This window comes from Montipora foliosa, chromosome 5 (genome assembly GCF_036669935.1).
Source record: "Montipora foliosa isolate CH-2021 chromosome 5, ASM3666993v2, whole genome shotgun sequence".
NCBI classification, from domain to species: domain Eukaryota; kingdom Metazoa; phylum Cnidaria; class Anthozoa; order Scleractinia; family Acroporidae; genus Montipora; species Montipora foliosa.
Genome location: NC_090873.1, coordinates 6,061,191 through 6,085,471, shown reverse-complemented (window position 1 = coordinate 6,085,471; position 24,281 = coordinate 6,061,191). Strand labels below are relative to the sequence as shown.

Below are 24,281 nucleotides of genomic sequence, written 5' to 3'. Positions count from 1 at the left end.
CGCAGTTGATCGCAGCAACTGGTGCCCCTTGGTGCGGACAGAGGTGGAGAGAGCAGAGGCCAGGACTGGGAACAGCAGTGGCACAACAGAAGGGAACGACAGAGAGTGAGAGCAGCTTCAGCACCTACTTTATCAACACCCTACATTTCCAGCAAATGTGACAGAGCTTGCCATTCCAGAATTGGACTTAACAGTCGCAGCCGAGGCTGCTCCACAGAAAACTGACATTTCCGGCCCAGCCATTTTCATTCGAGACAGACGGAGACGATGGCATATGTGTGACAAGTACTGACAACATTAATGCAATGGTTGTAGTGGTAAAGCCCTGGTCAAACGGACTCACAAGTTCCCTCGCAAGTACACGCAAGTCGCAAAAAAAAAACCATTTTTTTTTTAGTCTGATTGGTCAACCAACTTGCGTTGACTTGGGTTGGGTGGCTAAACGGTGAAAAAATTGCGTCGACTTGCGGGAAAAATTGATCTCGACCAAAGTGAGCGCAAGTCATCGCAAGTCAACGCAAGTGCACGCAAGGCCTGGCCAAACGGAGTCGCAAGTAGACGCAAGTTGTGAACTTGCGAGTCCGTTTGACCAGGGCTTAAAGAGCGCTTTAGGGAGCTTAAGCATGCGCGTGTTTGAGACGCGGACGGCAACCGGAAGTGAGCTGTTTTCCTTTTTAACTTGTCTTCACACAACCACATTTACATCGCCAAGTATCTTTTCTCCGTTAGAGAGGATTAGTATAAAAATCTGGGAGACAGCACTGTCCTAGCGCGCGAAATGTTTTCTTCCGGTTGCCGTCCGCGTCTCAAAAACGCGCGTGCTTAAACTTGTTAATAAGGGTGTAGCATGGTCCGAAATATGAGCAGAAATGTCCGCCTTAATATTGAAACAAAACGTAACTTAAATTTTGCTAGATCTGGTAGCATAGCAAATAGAGATTTACAGAACGCATAGTATTTTTCAGCTAGAAGGCTTCAATGTTTGTTTGGTGAGTAACTGAATGCGTAAAAACGAACAGCTCAACCAGAATAGACCAGTTTTCCAGTTTTCTTAAAACGACTCGAAATGTATTCATTCTTGTGCATATTTAATCTTTGGTACTTTTGTGATGAGAAAATTTTTACTGATTTACCAAATGAAGCGACTCAGGTCAAATTCCCACCGTGAAAAGATAATGGAGAGATTGAGCATCGCGTTTTACACAAACGCGAAACGGTGGGCTGCTGCTTGTCATAAAAGCATGAAAATTGTTATTCTAAGTTGTCTCTCCCTTTAAAAAAAATTGCACGCTAGAAATGAGCTCATATCAAACGTTTTACTTAGCAACTGTCAGAGCATCCCAGTTTTTCTGGAAGTAATGTTTTTATCTCCATCACTTTTGTAATTCATTTATTTATTCAGAGAAAAGAACAGAGGAAAATTGAGTGGAGTCGTGCAAAGAACCAGAGGCGTTCGCATATGAGGGTGTCTTCGTTTCTGAAAAGAAGCCCTATTTTTTTTTAGGGCCGGGTGAAACGTTTGAAAAGAAATCTCTCAAATACAAGATGAATCGATCCCGCTACACAGCGTATTTCTAACATAAAGCATAAAAGTTTGTTGATAGCTAATACTAGCAACGAGATTGTATAACATCTTGTCTTCGGCCATCCTAGCTTAAGGTAATTCCTTATAGTATTGCATTGCGCATCCCTACTGCGCACGATTTTCGCGTCATTAGCACGCGCTCATGAGAACGTGCGTGTACAAAATGTAAGAGATTTCCCTCAAACTAAACCCGATAGCGACATAACTGCTCCTTTTCTCTCAAACGAACACGGTGACCCCCGATCACAGGTATTTGCTAAGAATAGTCTAATAAAGAACATATTTGAAGAAGAGAAAAAGTTTGATAGTAGAACATGAATTTTTTTTAGAAAACAGTTACGTACTGGGTGTATTTTGGCCAAGGCGAAGATTACAAGCTAACCACGGAACTGTCCCAAAAAGTGCACTATTCCTACAACCAGGCAGTCAAAAATGGCGTCAATGAAGCAATACTGCTTATGTGAATAAAAGAAGCTTTATTTTCAAAATCAAATTTTGTGTCTTTGAAGTTACCAAGTCTTAATTCTGTATCAAGATAATTCGAATTTATAACGCGTAACCATTAAAGTTACCCTATTTTGAGAGCCTGCTGACGCATAAATAAGCACGGTGACCCCATTTTTTAATTGCATTTTTTTAATGTTCACATCATGAACGTTAATTATGCCAAGTTTCCAAAAAAGTTTGACAGTAGCACTGTTTCAAGGGAATTACCTTAATTAAGAATAAAATACAAACTGCGGAGATAAACATTTTTAAAATGCGTTTATATTAACTTGACGTTTCGTATGCTTCTCTACATGCATTCTAAAAAATAACCGTTACATTTTCAAAGTTTTCTTACATACGAAGAAAGAGATCTTCTGGATACTGCAAAGTGAGGCATTAAGGCAAAGAAATAAAGTAAAAGCGACATCACAGAACAGAAATTTGGGGATAGAGACGGGCGGAGGCAGCGAGAAGTTGGTCGTCGGAAATTGCACAAAAGCAAGTCGTCCAAACGCAAGACTTAAGACTTATCAAGTGCTTTTCCGTGGTCTTGGGTTTGACAGCTCTTGTTCCAGTTCTACAAGAACAATAGTGTTCTGCAAGTGAAAAGCGGTTGTGACTGCTAGTGTTCTACCCTCACAGTGAACAAACCTCAGGGGCACCCAACGACCAATTTGTTGTAAAATGTATTATTATACTCCAGTTAATGAAAATAAATGTTATTAACGCATTTTCAGTTGTTTTTCAGTGTTGCTGGGAAAACATTACCTGTTCCTTTTTCCCAGCAAGACACACAAGAAATTTCCCAGACAGCTAGATAAAATTTCCCAGCCAGCTGATCAAATTTATTTCCCGGCCAGGAATTCCGCGCGCTTTCAAATCCCTCGATCCAAAACGTCCGAACAAAAGCGACAAAACTGGGACAAAACAGGTTTTTTTTTCCGCAAGCGCAATGACTCTGACCAGCCGTCGTATGTTTGTGACTACTCTCTGGGAGAGGGAAGGGGTTCTCTTTTTTTTTTAGTCGTCCTCAGTCTTCAGAGTTTCTACAGCCAGCTCGGGTTGAAATGCTAGAAAAAGTCAGTAATTTCCAGGCAAAACCTCTATCAACAACAAAATTTCCCAGCCAGCTCATCGAAACACCTGTATTTTTGCCAGCCAGCAAGATTCCTCAGGGGAACAGATAATGTGAGGAACAGATTCGTTGGGTGCCCCTGAAACCTTGTGAAGTAGTGAACAGGTGTGGGTTTCATTCTTGCGTTTTCCACAATGAAATTAACTTTTCTACGCGTTCCCACGGTCTGCCAGACCACAGGATAGATGATGATGATGATGCTGTGCTGCTGCTGATGATGATGATAATGGATGAATTGTAAATATCCTATGAACACATACCAGATCAGCCAGTGAAGGCATGGATGCAACCACTGCATGTGTAAGGAACATGCACTTATTCATACATATCCTCATTTGGGCAGGCAGGTCGAATGAAACGCGCCGCAACTCTGCAGCTGATGGGGACCTACATGCCCTGTTAACAATTTAATAATTTCGTTGTTGTTCTTGTTGTTTTGGTTACAGACTAAAGTGTCAATCCAACACGGCCCTTGTGGCTCACAAATGTGAAATTGGCATTTAAAGATGAAGTAGAAATAACCATCTCTTCTCGAGAACAAGATAATGCTTCTAATGAGTTCATTTTTAAGAAAAGCCATTTGTTAAGATGGAAAGTCACTTTTTCAAATAGAATTTTAAGGTTTAATTTTGATACTTGATCGAGCTGTTCCTTTTAAGCACAGATTTCACAATTACAGTAAAATACTAAAAAAAGAAGCATTGTACTGAATATCGGTTTTAATACAACTCTTTCTTGCTCCACGGGGCAGTTGATCAAATGGGTGCTGTGGATTGAAAAAAAAAAAACCAGTCGTTTAATTAAGATTGCCTTAATCAATTTTGGCAGTTGTTAGACACAGTGTCCACTATTGTTATTGCCCATTCGTTCTGCGCATCTCGAGATACCTGGATTTCCTATCAGCGGTGCGTATTAATACAAAGATGTTTTTGCGCGGTTCAAAACTATGCAGAGAAAGCAGAACTTAGCAAGTGCTCTTGGTATTCCAAAAGAAAATTGGGGATAATCATGCATTTTTCAGCATAATTAAGCTTCAATTTGAAAAAGAACGCCGTACATTGCTTTGCGTTTTAAAGCTTTTTACAAATATTGTTGATTGATCGTCTTTGAAAAATGCGTGGTTACCCCCAATTTTCTTTTCAAATGGTCTGGATAGCACAAGTGTTAAATTTAAACATACAGTTTTCTTTGTGGATCTCAATGGCACTTGTTAAGATTTGCTTTTCCTGCATATTCAGTAAACCGCGCAAAAATACTTTTGAATTAGTAGGCACAGTCCTTAATCACTTTGGCAGTTGTGAAAAAATCCGTGTTCCTGTGTCCTAGTATCCTGTCCATTTTTTTTTATCCCAGAAGCTCCATGATGCACTGCTATCCGGATGATCCAAGATGGCGGATGATAGACTGTCACTGCTCATCGATCATAGAGGATTATAATATTGTTACAACAGGACATTCCTACAACGCGACGTAATGCAAATCAAAGGTAATATTTTAAAACCTGTTTTGTTGGTTTTTCAAAAGGGAAAGGTGACGATTTTGGTTAGTATTGAGGTTTTTTAATGGGACTTTAAACAACTGCATTGTAGGTGTTAAGAATTTTTGATAATTTTATAACAAAGGTCTGTCTTCGGATAATAGCTTTAATTTAAGGGAAACCTTCAACAATGAGCTTATTCTTCAAGCTGATGAACGCTTTCTTAGAAAGGTAACAGCACGAAACAAACACACAATGACTGTTAGAGCAACGTCTGTGTTTTTTGAAACAGCAACAAAACAGCACAGCTTAGCTCACTGAAGAATGTCATACTACATGAAACTAACACAGTGTTGTGCAACATATTAGCATGCTCTACATCAGCGAAGTAGCATTCACTGGGTCCTAACTCAATGGTAAAAGTTTGATCTGTGACTTACAAACCTCGCCGTAGGAAAGTACTGTGCATAATAATCGGTCAGTTCAGAATGCAGACTGCAGTATAATTATAGCTTTTATTTGAATAGCTTATTAGAATCTGATATCGTCGATAATCCAGAGACTTTTGTTATTTTTTTATTTTGATTATCAACAATAATTAATCTCTTTAAACAATGACAACATTATGTTACACTTACGTACATATAGCAAAATATACACACACTATTTACTCAACTGAACCCTGGAAACTGAAAGCATTGTAACGAGAAGGTGTCATGCAATGATCTTATTAGTTGTATTAAAGTTACGGTTTTCCATGTCCAGGAAATAGCAGACTTTCTCTTAAGTAAGATCATCTGGAGTTAAGAAGCAAACTAAAACTTAAGCCAGGATGGTTAGAAATTATTTTCCATTTTTGGTGTCCTCACTCAGATTCAATCTCATCCCTTGATTTCAATAGATGCAAGACTACATGTAGTATTACAAAAGACAGGGTAGAATTTGTTCTGTTTTAGCTAACCATATCTGAAAACTGGGTATACATGTAAAAAAGCCATTTTTGTACAACATGGCAAACAGAAACCAGGAATAGAACTGTCTTGGCAGGGCACACTTTTAGATTTCAACTGTACACTTGAAAGTAAGGACAAGATCGCTTTTGGGCTTTCCATGATAGCCCCATGAAAGAAATGGATCTGTCAATCAAATTTGAAAACCGTAACGAGCATTAACCCAACATGCTAGGATATCTGAGGATAATTATGTTTTAGTTTGTGGTGATTTGTCTCTGAAATATTAATTTGCTTTTTGGTATTGTTTATGGCTGCTACATGTACATGTAGCTTTTCTTTGTGGTGCTCAGTACAGAGTTAAAACACCCATTTTCTGTTCATTCGACATCTGTACAGTAGATATGCCTTCTATTATCATCTCAATAACGTGATCAGTTATGTTCGTGGAATGGGGAACATTTGCATTGTTAGCAGCCACTTGACCCGGAAAATTCTAGCTTTTGATCTTTGATTACTGATTCTGACACCATCCAGACTGATGAACTGAAGGGCCAGCTTTATTTTAGGTCAATAGTAAGGTATAATGTAGGAACAATACATTGTATGTACGAAAAAGTACAGTTTCGTACCCTTCATGTGAATGACTTGTTAAGATCACAGAATTTTGTCCAAAGACTGGAAACATAATTTTATAGGCATTTATAAGGTTAGTACAAATTTACAACATACATTGTGTACATAATTATAGCAAACAGCAGCAAGGGAAAAACCTTTTTTTACAGCACATGTAGCTTTTAGCTTTCAACCACAGACTTGAAAGTACAATGTAAGAACAAGATGTACAAGAACCATTCGGTACATGTATCTTTCATGAGAATGTTAAGACCACAAAATATTGTCTACAGACTAAAAACATAAACTATAAGGCATTTTAAGTACAACACAGGAAAGAACTGTCAAGTACAGTAGCTTTATTTAATTGATTTAACCTTTTCACCCCCGTGGGGCACCCCATTGGCGAGTAAAATCGTCTGGCATTAGACAGAGTAAAATCTATAAGTGGCACTCTTGGGAGTGAAAGGGTTAATGGGGACATACAAGTAGTTTTTGAGTGAATCTAGCTGTTGTTAACCCTTTCACCCCCATGGGGCTCCCCATTGGTGAGTAAAATCGTCTGGCGTTAGACACTCGGAGTAAAATCTATAAGTTGCACTCTTGGGAGCGAAAGGGTTATTAACGCAGCTGGGGGCACACTTTCAGATTTATGCCACAGACTTGAATGTGAGAACAAGATGTACAAGAAGTAACTATTCAGTACATGTATCTTTCTTGAGAATGTTAAGACCAGAATTTTGTCCACAGGCTGAAAACACTGTAAAGGCATTAATTACAACACAGGAAAGAACTCTTGATATAACTGATTGCAATTTTAGATTTCAACCACAGGCTCGACGGGTGTTATGAAAACTAAGACCCTCAAAAACTAAGACCCAAGACCCCGGGGTCTTAGTTTTCGTAGTACGAAAGACCCCGGGATCTTACCTTTCGTAGTACGAAAACTAAGACCCCTTGTAAACAGTGGAGATTACTGGAAAGAAACCTGGGAAAACCTACCACTAGGCTGCAATTTGGGTGCTGGATGTTGTTGTCATACACAACACCATTACATTTGTGAATGTTGTGTGACAGAAACAAAACAGTGAACCTTCGTCGATGTTTACTCATTGGCACGGAAACTAAAGACTGGGTCTTTTGAATAACGAGAAACTCAGTCTGTTAACCCTTTGGTTGTGCAGCACTGTAACCACTAAAAATGTGATACACTAATTATTTTGTCAGTGCCACATTAATTTTGTTATTCTTCTTCCAATATCAAAACAAGTCCACAATTTAGCCGTAATGTCACACGAACAATAAACAGATGCTGTCGATGGTTAGTCTTAATTCTGGGCTTCTGATAGGATGCGGAAAAAAATTAAAGATTATGCGGGTATTTCTTCTGGGGGTTGCCAGTATGGCAATCTCAGTCGGAAAATGCGTAATATTTCTCGGTCTTTTAATTTTTATTTTTTTTTCCGTGTCATGAAAAGTCTTTCCTGTCACTCCCCTAAGTGGTGTCTTTGTGCATAGAGTCTTCTGTGCATATTTTCTTAGGTTTGAGGGAGCTGGGGTGATGCATAGATTTCTCTGGTGCACACAGGAGAACATTTAATTTACCTGCAATGGCGTCAAAAGTCATTGTAAGGTGAATGGCATTTTAGTGGATCCTTAAACAAAATATACCCTTATGGAGCTTAAGAATGGAACGTCAATTGGATGAACAAGACAGGCAGTGAAAAAGAAATATCTGGAATCTTAAAAGCGACGAGTAATGGACTTTGACAACAATCTTTCGCCCGTCTAGCCGAAATCAAAGTGAGCTGTATTTCTAATATTTTGCCAAGTGTGCTGTTACATGTATGTACAACACTGAAACCAACTGAAAAATTCTCTGGTAACTCAGTATGGGTTCCAAAAAGACAGAGAACGAATCCATAAAGTGGATCTGTGATCTCAGTTGTCTGGCTGTGTATATTTACTTGTACTCAACTCCGGCTGCACAGTCTTCCGGTAACAAATGGAAATTTCACTAATTCAATGGCATCAAAAGTCATTGTAACGTGAATGGCGTTTTAGTGGATCTTTAAACAAAATATACATACAGTATACCCTCATGGAACTCAAGAATGGAACTTCAATTGGATGAACAAGACAGGCGGTGAAAAATAAATATCTGGAATCTTTAAAGCGACAAGTAATGGTCTTCGACAACAATTTCATTGTGAGCTTTGTTTCTCATATTTTACTAACTTGGTGAACTATACATGTAAAACACTGAAATCAAATGGCAATTTTTTTATGGATTTTAACAAACATCGAAGGAATCAACGCCTTGAATGCATCACAGTGTTTACTGAAGTTGCATCTTAGTTGTCTGGCAATGTTACGAAAAATAGCATTGCGTGACTAGCGTTACTTTCTAGAAGCTTCGCGGGAGTTTGTAGTTTGTTTATTTTTAGGCTTGTGCATAAGCGTTTCTAAATCGGTGGGTTTTGTAATTAGATTCTTTATTGTTTTAGAAAGCTCTAGAAGCTTATTGTGAGTCAGAGTATATACATGTAAGTAGACGAGTCCAAGCGGAGTTTTTAACTAGTTTTCACAAGCGTAGAGAGTTGGTGTTAGCCGTGTTTAGTCAAGTTTGACAGAAGCAGTGTTTATTCAAGTTGGCAGAGGTCGTGTAAGTTTATTGAGTATGTGCTGTTTAGAGTTTTACTTCGTGGAAACTACGTTCATTTTGGAATAAATCTTCTTTTTGTTGTTCCGACAACCCTGCGTTCAGTTTAGTTTGCAAGCTACCTGTCCTCAAAAACATTCTAACTCGTAACATTGGGGGCCTGTCCGGGAGAGGACTTCATTTGTTTGTCGACTACAGTAACCAGGAAAGGACATCTCAAGAAGAAGGATTTACAACAAAAGTAAGAAGAAGTGTTACAAGGAAGTAGATATTGCTACTGCTGTGGAAATGGACAAGTTTATACAGATTGGAGAAAATAATAAATAGATGATAATAATAACTTTATTTAATATATAGCGCTAAAATCCAATAATTGTCCAAAGCGCTTCCTAATTACAATATTAAAATAAATGAAATAAATGGAATAAAATATCTACATATAAGCCTAAGTTGTCTACTATTGTAAAAATTTAAACGTCTTAAAACAAAAGGTCTTATAAACAATATGCTAACTTAAATAAAAGAGTTTTAAGGGAGTGCTTAACAGTTGCCACTGATTTGGAAGCACATTTCCTAATCTCTAGAGGTAAATTATTCCACAATTTAGGTCCTGCAATAGAGAAAGCTCTATCTCCATAATTATGTTTTCAATCTACTTCTTGGAACAGCTAAATATTCTTTACATGAAGAACGTAATGACCTAGAATATGTTTTAAAATTCAAAAGGTCAGACATATAAGAAGGCGCAAGGCCATGGAGGGCCTTGTATACCAATAAAAGGACTTTAAAAGTTATTCTGAACACTACTGGTAAGCAATGAAGATTAATTAATAAAAATAAGAGTTATATGATCCAACTTCGGTGTCAGTGTGACAACATGAACTGCTGCATTCTGAACTGCCTGTAGTCTAGCTAACAGATACTTAGGAAGGTCATGTAATAAGGAATTATGTAGTGATCAAGTTTGGAGCTAATAAATGCATGGACTAAGATTTCACATGTATCTTGGGTTAAGTACTTGCGGATTTTGGCAATATTTTCTTAAATGATAGAATGATGATTTACAAAATTAATGTTCTTAATGTGTTCCTCAAAATTAATATGCTATCAAACTGAACCCCTAGATTATGAACAGAGTCACAAGGTGCAGTACACTCAGAACCAACAGTAATGTGACCAATGTCAGGCATAGGATGGAATCTGGAACTGATGACCACAAGATAGTTTCTTATCATCCATTCATCAATGTCCCTCACACAGCATTCCACTCTCAACTTCACTACGTAGTTGGATGTCGTTCAAGCTGGTAGATTTAAAGGTAATACATGTATATAATTGGATGTCGTCAGCATATAGATGGTATGATAGTCCATGGTCATTTATTATGTCTGCAATAGGTGATGTGTATACATGTAACAGATACAGCAATGGGCCCAGAACTGACCCCTGAGGGACACCACACTTCAATGCACGTTGTGAAGAATAACTATTCCCAACTTTAACAAACAGCTTACGTGAAGACAGGTATGATTTCAGCCACTTAAGCACAGTTCCTTGAATACCACAACGAGTAGACAGCCTTGTCATTAGAAGAGTATGGTCCACCGTATCAAACGCTGCCGATAGATCCAAAAGTACCAAATGAATATGACTGACTCATTACAGTCCAAAGCACAAAGAATGTCACTCTGAACTTTCAGTAGAGCTGTTTCAGTGGAGTGAAATGATTTGTGGATTGAAACGTTTCTGAAAGATTATTAGATGTAATATAATCTGTAAGCTGAACACATACTGCTTTTTCCACAAGCTTGGACACAAACTTCAAATTAGAAATACCGGTACAGTGTCGGTCGAAAACTTTCATATTTAGTGAAATCAGCATTATATTTCTTTAAAGTGGATGTCACAGCTGCAATCTTTAGGACATCAGGCATAACTCCAGTAGATAAAGATGTATTCAATTTGTTAGTTAACACAGGTGTTAGTAAATTGAAACATTCCTTCATTACCACTGCGGGCAGAGAATCAAGTACACAGGATATATTGATAGATCTCAATACGAGACCCTTGATGTCTTCATAACTGACAGTAATAAAATGTGAGAACACAGAGTTGCATTCCAGGTGGTTACCAAGAGTCACATCATTAGCATCATTACCTTGCGCAGAATTCTCTATCAGTGTGGCATGAATGCGATCAATCTTGTCAATGAAATAGTCAACGAATGAATTAGCTAGTGCATCACTACAAAAAGATGGATACCGTGCAGTAATGATTGCTTTTGTAGTAGTTTTGATACTGTTTTAAACAAAACCCGTTGATCAGTAACACGTTTTCAGTAATGATGGTAGTGTAGTAAGAGGATTTCAGCGACTTGATTAAATTATTCACAACACAGCACAGTTGACAAGTATATTCTTGTCGATCAGCCTGCAGCCTGGTTCTTCGCCATTTTCTTTCTAGGCGTCGTCGCTTACGCTTCTCTACAGATACCTCATTAGTGTACCACGGAGCAGCAGGAGTTAATTCGTGATTATCTGAGGAAGCAGCCCAAGATTATGACCGAATAAAGCTAGCTTTGGTGAAGAGATAATTATGACCTTACGGAGGATGATTATTGCCGTAAATTTAGAGCATCAAAGCCGGAAGTTGATGAGAGCCCAGAACAGTTTATAGTATGTGCGACTGGAGAGATACTTGTTGCGTTGGTTGGAACTGTCGCACACTGAACGTTCTTTTGAAGGCCTGAAAGATCTAGTTGTGGAAGAACACTTTATTGAAGTCCTCTTGTCCAAAAGAGTTAGCTATTCACCTTCGTGAAAGAGCCCCGGAAACGCTTGTTCAGATAGCGAAGATCGCCGATCAATATTTGGAAGCACATGGAAAGCATGTGTTCCGCTCTGCGAACAAGAAGCTGCAAGTACAGCCCAAGTTGGAGGAAACAAAGACCACACAGAGTGACACAACAGCTCTCCAGTGTTATGCCCGCGGACACAAAGCAATTAACTGCCCAGCTCCAGCAAGAAAGTGTTTCCTATGTGGCAAGCAATGTCATGAAGCGAGGAATTGTCGGTCAGATGGACGGAAGTCAGGAGGTAAAGATGGTAGCCCTGTGCAACATGGTCAAGTTAGTGCTGGCTGTTTGGTTAAGTCACCAGATCTTAACGCTACCCCAGAGGAAGTGAAGTCGTGTATTCAAAATGATCAGCTTCTGTTAGCCTGTGGCAAGAAAGTCCCGTTGCTACATGTAAGTAATGCCTGTGTTGAACCCTTAACTGGAGAGAAAGTGCTGCCTTTGTAATTTCATCTGCAAATGGTTAGACTCTCTAGTCGTCTCGGATAAGGACGATAAACCGTAGGCCCCGTCTCACAACCCTTCAGTGTTCATAATCCTGTGGGACGTAAAAGAACCCACACACTTGTTGCAAAGAGTAGGGCACGTAGTTCCCGGTGTTGTGGTCTATCTTCTGTGCTAAATCATGGTTGGGAGGGTAAAAGGGCGCACTTAATTTGAAGCCTCGCTCTGTTGTGCGACCCCCACCACAGCCTGTTTCTCTGTTGTGGTGAAAGTGATTAAATAAAAATTATTGGTAATGTACGTGATGCAAGGGACGCACAAAATGCAGATCCCAGTTTGCAGTAACTACCCGTAATCAAGCTAAGAAAAAGGATGAGCGCATGACCTTAATGGTGCCTAGTACCCGTGAAAGCCCTATTGTGGATAGAGAGAAGCTCAAGCAGATGCAGCGTGAAGATGAGGGTCTGCGCAAGTACTGGGATCGAGACGGTGTGCTAGTGAAGGGTCAGGTGGAGATTTCATTAAATTTGAAGAAAAATCTGGAGTACTTTACCGCCTGTACAAGCACCCTTACATGAATGGTGGTAAACCGCTTAAACAAGTTATGGTATCTGAGAAGTAGAGACGCCCCATAATGGAAGTAGCTCACGGATCGATCATATGGGCATCAAGAAAACAAGAGACAAGATCCAGAGTGCATTATTGGCCTGGAATTCAAGGTGACGTAACCCGATTTTGCAAGTCCTGTGACGTATGTCAGAAGACTGTAAGTAAGGGATCTGTGCCGAAGGTACCGTTAGAGAAGATTAAAAGAGTAGCAATAGATCTTGTTGGTCCTATGAGTCCCCCAAGTGAAGAAGGACACAGATACATGATTGTATATATTGACATTGGTAGATTTTTCGACTCGCTACCCTGAGGCTGTGCCACTAAAGAGCATTGACACAGAGACTGTAGCAGAGGCATTGGTAGATATCTTTAGCCGTCTAGGAGTACCCGAAGAAATCCTGAGTGATCTGGGTACGCAGTTTGTTTCTGACTGCATGAGAGAAGTCACCCGCCTACTAAGCATTAAACAAATTACAACAACACCCTATCACCCGATTTGTAACGTTTTTGACGGAGAAGTTCAATGGAATAATGAGGTCTATGCTAAAGAGACTGTGTAGCAAGCAGCCAAGACAGTGGCATCGCTATATAAACCTGCTGTTGTTTGCTTATCGTGAAGTTCCCCAGGAGTCCACTGGTTTTTTCACCGTTTGAGCTGTCAGAGGACCAATGGCTGTACTCAAACAGCTGTGGACGAAAGAAGTTGAGGATGAGGTACTTGTAAAGAACAGTTACCAATACGTTTTCGAGTTACGAGAGAAGTTAGAAGATACCCTTAAACTGACGCTCATAGTGAACTGGACAAAGCCTAACAGAGAGGAAAGCATTATTATGACCGTAAGTCGAAAGTTAGGAAGTTCGAGTCAGGTGAGAAAGTGCCTGTACTGCTACCTACTGACCATAATAAGCTACTTTATATGCAGTGGAAGGGTCCCTTTGAAGTTAGTTCTGTAGTAGGTTTCAACATTTCGAAAGATCCTAAGTGGAGTTAACATATTTAATAATGTAACCATAGCTAAAGCTAATTGCTCCCTTGGATTCCTGAAAAGAAACCTGTATCTTCAAGTTCATCACATGAGAAGGCATATGTGAGATTTGTGTGCCCCCAACTCGAAGACCAAGTGTTGGAAACAATGAAGCCCACAAAGTTTAAATTATAGTTCAACAGCGTGCTGCAAGGGGGACACTGAAGAGATAGCTCAATACTTTTAGCATCACTTGCTCAATGACCCTTAGATCCCAGTGCTCACATGCATATACAGTACCGCTCAAAGATAAGCGAACCATCAAATGCGTTGACAACGCGTTGGGAACGAAGAGCCAACGCGTTTGGAACTAGTTTTTTTTCAACACGTTTGTCCTTTGTTATTCAATTTTGGCACCTTTGCATTGTGTTACATGTTGGTATGTAAATTACGGCCACAAAGCGACTACAATTTTTGGCGATGGAAAGTGAACAAGTGTAATCAACTGACTATCAATCAATGGAAAGTTGGAAAAGAAATCTTCAGGAATGAGAAAAGACGCGCTTGTTTAATCGGCTAGAAGAAATCCACGTTATTGATTTGTTTCTCCGAATTTCTTGTATCAGATAACACGCTTGATCGCGATCGCTACACTAGCGAAATTATACTTCTTCCACCCCAAAAACTAAACAATAAAATAATCTTAGAGCATTGGGTTTTTTCATAGAATGTTTCAATGAGAACACATATTAAGCGAAACTGCATCACGATCTTGATATAACATGCAGCTGCATATGCATGAATCACTGTAGCTTTGCTCCTCTATCTACCAGTACTTCCTCTCGCTGCCTTTCATTTTACCCTAGAACAATTATGCAGTGGAACAGTCTACCTCAGTCGTTTTGAATGTTTGTGTTAGCTAGCTGACCCCAAGCCATCAATCTTCTGCTTCAAAGGGTAGTCATTTTTGGTAAATAAATAACTGTTACAGTTACTGTTACAGTAGTTATAGTGAAGTGTTGTCTTGGAGGTCTACATGTAATTCTTTGGGGCTGCCCTTCCTCCATGCATATTAAAAGACATTACATGATGTTTTGAACCACATGACGTAAGGAACAGGAGAGTCCTTGAGGAACTTTGAACAAATCTTTCATTAAAAAGATTTGAGAATTAATTTTATTATGTGACTGGTAAATAATTGTTGAAGGGAACATTGCTTTTCAAGACACGTTCTGGACACCATTTTTAGTTCTGATAATTCACATGTACATGTATAATTACGTTAATTAATAATTATTATTATTTAATCATGGGTCTTTTCACAGGGATTTCAAATAAAAGCTGGCAATCAGCTGTCTACTCCCATCTACTGTATGTTGTCAGAATTTTACCTCTCACGACTGGCTAATCTGCCTTAAAAAGGGAGAGTAGAACCTTCTAATCTCTGTTATGCTTATCACAGATAGCAGAATGATGTAGTTTGCATCTGTTTGATGTTGGAGAGTATTGGTGAGCTTCCTCGATTGCTGAGGTCCACAAATTGGAGTAATTCCTCACCGAATAATTATTTTGGCCAGAAGAGCAGTTTTTATTTGAGTTTAATTTGCAAAACCAAAATCAAGTGATCACTTACATATAGGACAATCAGATCTTGAAAGAACTTAGGATATTTAAACAATGTTAAATACAGGGAAAGAGATTATATTTATTTTAAGCAAGTTACGTGATTATGTTTTGGTTTACAGCTGTAATGTCTAATTTGTTGACAAAGTGGCATGAACATTTCCAACTATCACAGAGAGTTGCACTGTAGTGTTAGAACCAATTTGTATCAACACCCAATTGAAAACCCCTCTATCAGAGAACACTCTATAAGAGGTCGTATTTCCTAACATTATTAAGAGATATTAAATTGACTCTTTACAGAATCTTCAGGCAGCTGGACATGTTAACCTAAACAGAGTTTTTGTAGATGGCGAGTTAAATGAAACAACAAATCTTGTAAACCCAACAGTCTTTAATCACTTCAGAGATGAGGTTAAACACTGAGCATTAGAGCTATACAGTTAGAGGTGCCATGTCAGAGCATTTCAGAAAGGGAGTCTATTATACAAAATCCACCCATGCTGCTGCAAATCTTCGAAACTCTGAAGATGAATATTGCTGACCATTGTCTGAAATGACAGCATAAGGCTCCCCATGACATGCAAAATGCATTCTTTAGTTTGCAAATCACTGTTTGAAATGAGGTATAATCTGCAAGGACAAGGCTACTACTGGTAAACAATGGTTACCGTGGTAACTCCCTCCCAAGATGAGGTTGAAGAGGTTCACTCAGTCTAGCTTGTTCTGGCTTGACACTCTGGCACATGGAACACTTATTGATCAGCTCCTTGAGCTGTGTAGACATTCCTGGGCAGAAGAAAACTTCCCTGGCTTGCTCTTTGATGACGCGCTTGGACATCAAGACCAGGCCATTGTGGATCGATTGTCATCTCATCTTCTTTTGGTACTATTTGATGGCTGTGCTCTAGTGGGTATGCTCCATGGAAGTTGGAGAGTATTGGTTATGGTTTAAGTGACAAACTTGAGAAACTGCAATTTAGCAGAGCTGCTCGTAACATAACTGGGGCTAGCTGTAGGTTCAATCTGCTCAGAGACTCGAGGAACTCAACTGGTCTAGCCTCGCAGACAGATGTGATAAGCAACTTAAAGACTAAGTCTTTAATGTTTAAAATTATCACCAACCAAGAACCTTTAGTTTGTATTTAGCTAATACTAACACTGTCTTTTCATAGCCACAATCTGAGAACAAGACCAAACACTGAAGGCCTTCAAAACAGCTTCTGATACAGGGGTGTTGTTGCATGGAATTATCTGTTTCACGAGGCTAAGCAGGCCACTACCTATTGTAAAATAATTGTTATTCATTTTTAGAGACTGATGTAGTTATCTATTACTAGATTGAAATTAATTGTCATGTAGAGATTTTTGTAATTATAGTTTGTTAAATCTTTAAGTCTTTCTTACATTTCTCATACACAGTCACTGTAATTTTAAAGTTATTATAAGTAATATTTTATAGAGCACGGCTCCCTGGCCGGAGAACACTTACTTATTTGAATTCAGTGGATAAATAAAGTTATACATGTATTGTATTGATTGTTGGCCAACCCGTGTGTGTGTGACCAACACTTGTACAGATTCATCTTTGCGTCTTTCTGCTTGAAACTTGGCAAGTGTTAATTGAACAGATGCAAATACTGTATTGGCAGATCCTTAACTGACCCTTGTAGAAGAGTGAGGAGTTCGACTTCTGTGGAATTTTACTGTAGGGAAGGCATAAGAAAGCATTTACTACGTGCAACTGCATCTCTTTGCCAGAGTTGTACATTTAGGTGAATGTCAGATTGTATTAATATACAGACGGAGCATCAAATGCTGTTAAGCGTCTTTTAGATGCTGTGTTGATAGGCCTTCTCTGGATTGCAATCAATGGCTTGTGATTTGTTTCCACAGTGATATGTTTGGCTTAAATGTACAGTGTACTGTTCAATGTGCTCACAGGAGAACAAGCAAGGAGTTCCTTCTCTGGGAGTTAGAGCTCTATTTGCATACAGTAGTGTACTGGCTGTCTATCTTGAAGGAACATTGCGGTCATTTCGTACTTACTTTTACATGTAGAGGCGTCACACTGTATAGCTGCATTTTTATTCACATCAGAGTACTGCAAATTTAAAGCGGAGCTTTTAATTTAGTAACGAGCTCTTTAATTGTCTTGAGGTTGTTGCCAGCACCATTTTCTGCAGCTACATGTATCTTTGGGGCTGAGAAACTGTAGACAGAATAATGTTGGCAGAATTTCACTAGATTCTGGACAATTCCTGTTTTCAAATTAATTTTGCAGGTGCCATTATAAGTCAGCTATTGCTTGTACAGTCATGTACCTTTGATGAGTCAGGCAGTAGACCTACATGTAATGCACAGTAAAGGGGGTGTCCTATGAAAGGAATTTTCATAGATGATTGAGAATAACAGCTAAAATTTTTTCTTCCTCATTTGTTTAATAAAAGCATTAATTATAGAAGTGGCAGAGCATATTTACTTCAGTCAGACTGTTCCGAAGTTTTGGTGCCTGGAATGTGAGGGAGTTCAGTCCGTAGGTTAAAGTGTGAACTCTTGATACGTTCAATTTTGTGGTTCCTTTGACTAAGATTTTTTGTGTATTGACTTGTTCAATCAGTAGTTCACTGGTGTATTTAGGAGCTAAGTTGTTTAATTTAATCTTTTTGAGCAAAGATGCAGACATCTTGTTTAAATTCTTCTGTTTGCCAAGCTACAGCTGTAGCTTGGCCTAGGAATTGTCTTATCAATAGCTTGTCTTTATGTTGAGTTTTTATTGTCCCATTTGAGTCTGAGGGCTCTTTCGTTTGTAAACCTTTTCAATTTTTCATTGATTTCCTTTCCCAGAAAATTGCCTTACTTTTGAGAAAGTGCATTAATATGAAATTCCATTACAATTTTTTTGTGCTCGTTGTTAGTTCTTTTGCTTACGTTTTTTCCAGAATGCTTTGTGTACTTGATTGTGAAATCTCAGAGTTGATGATCTTCTTCAAGTGGATGGATAGTAAAGTTAAATTTTCTACAATGGGTATGCTCTTATTACCAATAGCGATTTTAAGTTCAGGGTCATTCCTTGTTCTACAGTGTGTACTTGCTTTTGCCACCAATATGTTTATATACACTTCAAGGGGTTTTTATTACTAGATTACTATTTGAGAACCAAGCACTAACCATGTTTTGTATATGTCATCCAAATTTGTACTAGCAAAGTACAACTGATTGTCGTCAGCATAGTTCGAGATTCTTGCGTTTATATTGAGAAAGGAGAAAAGATCATAAAATGTTATGAAACCGTTGAACAGTTATTGTTACAGTAGTGGACCTAAAATGGATCCTTGTGGAACTCTCATCCTGGCATAGAGCCATTCTGATATAGTGTCGTTTTGTTACTTACATGTACACAATGTTTCTCAGTTTTTAATAGGTTTGCGGCAAATCCAGACTGGTCTTACTTATGCTGTAGGATTTTGACGAAAGTTAATATAATTATTTGCAAGCCACATATTTTTTAACTGGACAGATATAAACCAAGTTAAGATGCTGATCATGACAGTTATTAAGTATAATAGTACTTGAGCAGTAATGAAACTGGAAAGCCTGAAAATTTCAAACTTGAAATGGATTTGAATCCTGACCTCTGCTATAGACCACTTTCACCTCAGTCTACATTCTTTTGTATTTACACGACTGTGTGCTTAATTCGATGTAGTGATGATCCTGACCCAATGATCTTAACTTGACTTTAAAGTGCTACTATTATCACCTTTTTATCCCATAACTTTTTATGTTCATCATACAGAATTCCAGGAAAGATTACAAATGCCGTTCATGGTTTGGAAATATCTGCACTGGTTTCGGAGATATTTAAGTTTGAAAAATGTGTAAAATATGCAAATGAGAGGATTTCATGATGACGTCATTCACTCAACCCAGTATAAAATCAAGTATATATTAAATAGAGCTATCTCTGTCAATTTGTAGCAGAGTCCATTGAAATTTGGTAGGCTAGTAGTTATACAGGCAACACACCTACGGCTATAAAAAAGAAATTGGTTCCCATGACAACTCACTCTTTTCCAGTTCCCTCCGACCTTATTTCAATATTTTGGTCATCTTATGCCAGAAAAACATTTAGCAAGGCCACAAACTCAACCTAACATATTTACATGCTTGCAGGATCATGGAGACGAGGCAACACTGGCAAGTATCTAAACAGAACACTAAAGGTGGTCAGGAACCCTGTATGTTACCATGGTAACAAAGCCGGTATGCGCATAATGTGGAGCACATCTACTAGAATCTTACTGCAAAGAATCAAGTATTTCTGATACAAATTGGCTGAGATGTCTCTTTCCATCATATTTGATCGAAATTTCGATCGAGTTTATGACGTCATCACTTGGCTAATTTGCAAATTGTAAAAGCTTGAATATCTCTGGAAAGAAACAAGATATTTGAAAATAGCATTCTTCTTCTCGTACAGACTACAAGCTTATGTCTTAAAATGGCTTGGATAGGAACTTAGATGCGAATGTTGTCATATTAGCACTTTAACAGTTTTGCTAGTGCATTAGTTTGTAACTTGGATTGAAGCGAGTCAAATGGTTTGTCAAGCATCCGTAACGTTTTCTGTAAGCTGACAAGTATCTGCTTAAGATTGTATTGATCAGAAGTAACTAGGGTGATAAGTGATGATGTAAGCATTTTTCAAAGACGTTTTTAGTGGCTAGTGGAACAGATACTCAGGTGTACATTACTGTATAATTAGTTTTATCGAAATGTTCGCCCTCCCCTTCTCAAATGCAGGTGTTATTTCTCCTTCCTTCCCCATAGTTGGTAATCTCGGGAATTCATCAAACAAAGAGCAGATTGAATGGTGCAGAGCCTGTTCCCTGTATTTCAATGCTTTGAGAGGAATGAAGTTTAGGTTTTTGAGGATATCAGCAATCAATCTAATGACTCCTCGTGATTTGAGAAATTTTCCTTGGATGATTGTCCTACTCCTTCATATGGCCTTACTATCAAGTGACCCACAGTGTATTTTAGCCCAGCCACATATGTTGTCAGTAGTTATTGTCATGAGCATTGTGGCATTTTCACCTTTAAAATCATTACTAAGAAGGAAACAAAGTTAAGGTTTTTTTTTTTTTTTGTGGTAGACTGAAGTTTGGCAGGCCACTGACGAGTGATTCTCTACTAACTGGTTCAATTATAAGGCTTCACCACAGGGTTCTAAAATGAAAGTTTTTGTTTAGAACTTGTACAGCTGTCACTCTCAATTATCTCACTATACATGTAGTAACAATTAAATGATTTTAGTCGTGTACAGCTGTAGGTCGGAATTTTGGGTTCCACATAGTTACAAAGTTTGAGACATGTTATGGAATTTTATTGCATTTTTCCCCTCACTATTTTTCTTAAAGATTATGTAAACCCTGTTTTCCTGTCTGATTTCTTTATAGGTTTGTGACATGAAGGCACCTTGCCCATTATTAATGTTGCTAAGCTTTGTTGCTCTTTGGTTCGATTCAAAACACGGAAGGCTGAAAGTGGAAAGAGTTGACAAATGCCAGCTGGAGATCGAGACCCCTAGCATGATTACCAGATTCCATTTGCAAGAAGTTTAGAACACCATGTGAATTTGTGGAACTGCAAACTTAAGGTACCCAGATGAATTGTTGACAAAGAATACTGTAAGTGAAGGATCGTCCCTGTTATCCAAAAATAAATTCTCATTTTTCTTTGGATTTTAAAACTATGTTTATTTAACTAAACACTTGTTTATTTTCAGTGAAATTTTCCTATTTAATGGCCTGCCATTACTAACTTTAAGATCTTGACGTCAAACGCTCACTAGTTTAAGGATGCCGCACAGGAGTTTTGGGCTTGCAGACTTTTCACCTTGCATTTTGCATATCCATTTACACTCTGTTATTTTAAGCTAGTGTGCTTTTGACATCACTTTTCCCTAGATCCAACCCGTCAGTTTTGAATGTAAGTACGTGTAATGGCAGACTGAAATCCAACACTTACATTCAAAGTAAGCTGCCTTTGGATAAAAATCAAAACTCCAGATTTTGCCAGTGAGGCAAATCTAATGGGCACTTAAAGCAGTTGCTAAAAATTTGCAGCTTTGAATTCAGGATTATTCACTGCCCTATTTGCTTTTGAGAACTGCTTAAGTTACATAACTGCAAGCTGGACTGTTGACTTATCCATTTGAACATACAGATTACCAGCAATGTACATAAGCCATTAATTAAATCTTGAGTCACTGTCGCCAGTGTTTTATTCCTCGGTTTTTGATGTAGCTACATGGTTGTATAGTAGTGTCTCTGAGCATCCATGCCCTGCTATTCTTTGGAAGCAGTGTGTGGGTTCTTTTATGTTGCCCAGGGTTTGGATGCTGGGTGTATGGTTTATCCTTTTTGCCTGAGAAGACTAGAGAGTCCAAGCAATTGCAGATGTTTTTAGAAACACATCATTTTCTTCCCAGTTATTTAAAGACTGACAGTGACTTTTTACTGCAACTACACGTAGTTGTGTTTTACTTCAATCTGCAATCATTCTTTGTTTGAAGATATCCTTGATGACAATGTTTTCCTGGTGGGTGGCATCACACTATTTTGCAAAGTATTTTTTAGTTATCTTTGACCAGTTCATAGCTGACTTGCCTGTAGGCTGGCAGTAGAGTACATTAGGAGAAAAGTGGTGTTGAGGGCATATAAAGTATTTGTAGGATGAAATATACATGTATTGTATGTTAATTAAGCAGTGTTTTTGACTTTTCAGTGTGCTAAAAATACTCCCCGAAGCAGTGATTATCCAGGGCTGTAACCCACAGATCCAATTGATGTGTATTTTTGAGTTGTTACATGCATGTTGCTTCACTCTTATACCATTGTCACCATGCAAAGCAGTACTAGTCCCCTATGGTGATTGTGGAAATTATTATTTTTCATGGAATCTTTGGATATTGCAAGCCAGGTAAGTCATCTGTTATGATAAACCCCCTTTGCATTGACAATAATAATTATAATTATTGTATTTTTTGTTCTCTATAAGTTTCATTGAACTATACAAATAATTATTTATCTGTAAGTGGTTTCCCTTGACAAGTACATGAAGATATTTTTTTTTGCTGTTAGTTATAGTCAGAGTAAAATATTAGTCTCATTCTGAGGATTAGGAATAATGTTATTGTACAGAGTATCGTCATGCCACCTGAAATTTTCTATATTTGATTGGTTGCTTTAAATTTATTCCAGAGATGAAGACAATCCTTCATTCTGGAGGAGAAACATTGTGCCCTGTGTAATTCTACTGTAGCCACCTGCAAAGGCTCTGCTAAGTCAATGTCAAGGCAGAAGAGGAAGTAGAAACACATGTCATCCCAAAGTGAGTGACAATGAATCAAGTTGCAAAGGTAGAGTGTACACTACTGTCTCTTTTTGCAGAAAAATCTTGAAGAATCAGCAACCTGTATTCTCTAAGTTCATGATGCACCACTAGCGCCTGATGTTGTTAAAATGATTGAGGGCTAAACAGAATTTAGAATCGTTATCAATAATACCAAACATAATTTCTTTTATTGAAAGCGATAATTTTGAGTTCACCATGTGTGAGGCCCAATCCAGAAACTCCTTCCAGAACAAAGTAGCTTGCGCACACTCAGTGAAAAGGTGAATGATGGTATGATCTGCTGGACAAAAAGGGCAGCGCGGAGAGTCTTCTTTCTTCATTTTAAATAATAAACTCTTAGTACACAGGATATTGTGAATAATTTTATACTGGAACATTGACAGCTTTACTTCTTTTGTTACTTCAAAAGGCATTAAATATACTTTCCTCAAATCATCCTTCTGGTAGCCAAAATTTAAGAGTCTTTTCTCACAAGTCGGCGGAGGCTTTGATCGATGAGACAGCAGCTTACTGAAAATGTTTTTACAAGTCATTTCCTCTGTTAATATTTGCGGTGTTGAGCTTTGTTCAAGAGAGCAATTAAGTAGTTTTTTTCCAACTTTGAGGGATGGCGTTAACAAGACTAAAGTACATCTTACGTTGAATGTATTACGAAAAGAGTCGAAGGACAGAAAACAATTTTGCTGTGTATCAAAGATGTCCTTAATTTTGAGAATTCCTGCGAATACATAGATTTTTCATGTTTAGTGTTGTTGCCTTCACCTTCATTAGTGCCTAGGTTTTCCTAAGTTGTAAGCTTTTAATTTCAATCTTTTTTCCACATGCACGCTTTCCAAAACCTTGTTTGGAATGGAATTAGTTTTTTGGCGTTCCTTCCGGCCAATATTGGTAGCAGAGGGAGAGAAACAAGGCTTGTGATGACTTGTAAGAGTGTCCGAAATGCAATTAACTATAAGCTGTAGTCGGGAGATGTTCCAGAGATCAAGGGTATTTTAACTGCTGTAGAAGAAACAGGAAGATTTAAGCGTTATTTATGAGATAAAGGGAGACAAACACCGTGTTATGCGTGCCGAGGCCGAAACGGAAAATTTCACTGAGTATACGGACAGACAGATTGCGCTCATTAAAGGATTTTTCTTTTTTGGTTATGCCTAAGGTTTCTTGAACACTCTTCGAGAAATTTCGTATTATGTCCACGTGGCCATGTACTCTTAGTTGTAAATATAGAATGAACAGGATTACAGAATTTTATTCATGCGATTCTATTTATTATGATTGAGTAGTTAAGTAACATAGAGGTGAGAGTACATGTAAGTACTTTAATAGCTATTTACATTGTATTCCTATGTGAACTAGCTACAAGTAGAGAGTATGCATAAAGTGGATTACTTGAGCATTGTAGTACACATAATTATAAGGGTTGGCCATCCTTGTAGCGATCCACAGTGTAT

General features: G+C 38.3%; 1 long non-coding RNA gene across 9 annotated transcripts in view; it reads left to right on the top strand.

Annotated features, from left to right (window-relative positions):
* Window positions 1-4,593: 4,593 nt before the first annotated feature.
* Window positions 4,594-24,281, top strand: part of LOC138003475 (uncharacterized) — a 33,804-nt gene continuing 14,116 nt past the window's right edge. For 3 of the 9 annotated variants that reach the window (XR_011123579.1, XR_011123573.1, XR_011123571.1), the window contains exons 1-8: window positions 4,594-4,695; window positions 10,038-10,231; window positions 10,311-10,437; window positions 18,351-18,436; window positions 19,585-19,674; window positions 20,871-21,070; window positions 22,201-22,395; window positions 22,677-22,806. This is a non-coding gene — a long non-coding RNA (uncharacterized lncRNA). Of the gene's footprint in view, window positions 4,696-10,037; window positions 10,232-10,310; window positions 10,438-18,350; window positions 18,437-19,584; window positions 19,675-20,870; window positions 21,071-22,200; window positions 22,396-22,676; window positions 22,835-24,281 lie in introns of all 9 variants that reach the window. The other 6 variants (XR_011123576.1, XR_011123575.1, XR_011123572.1 and 3 more) reach the window with 6 other exon arrangements.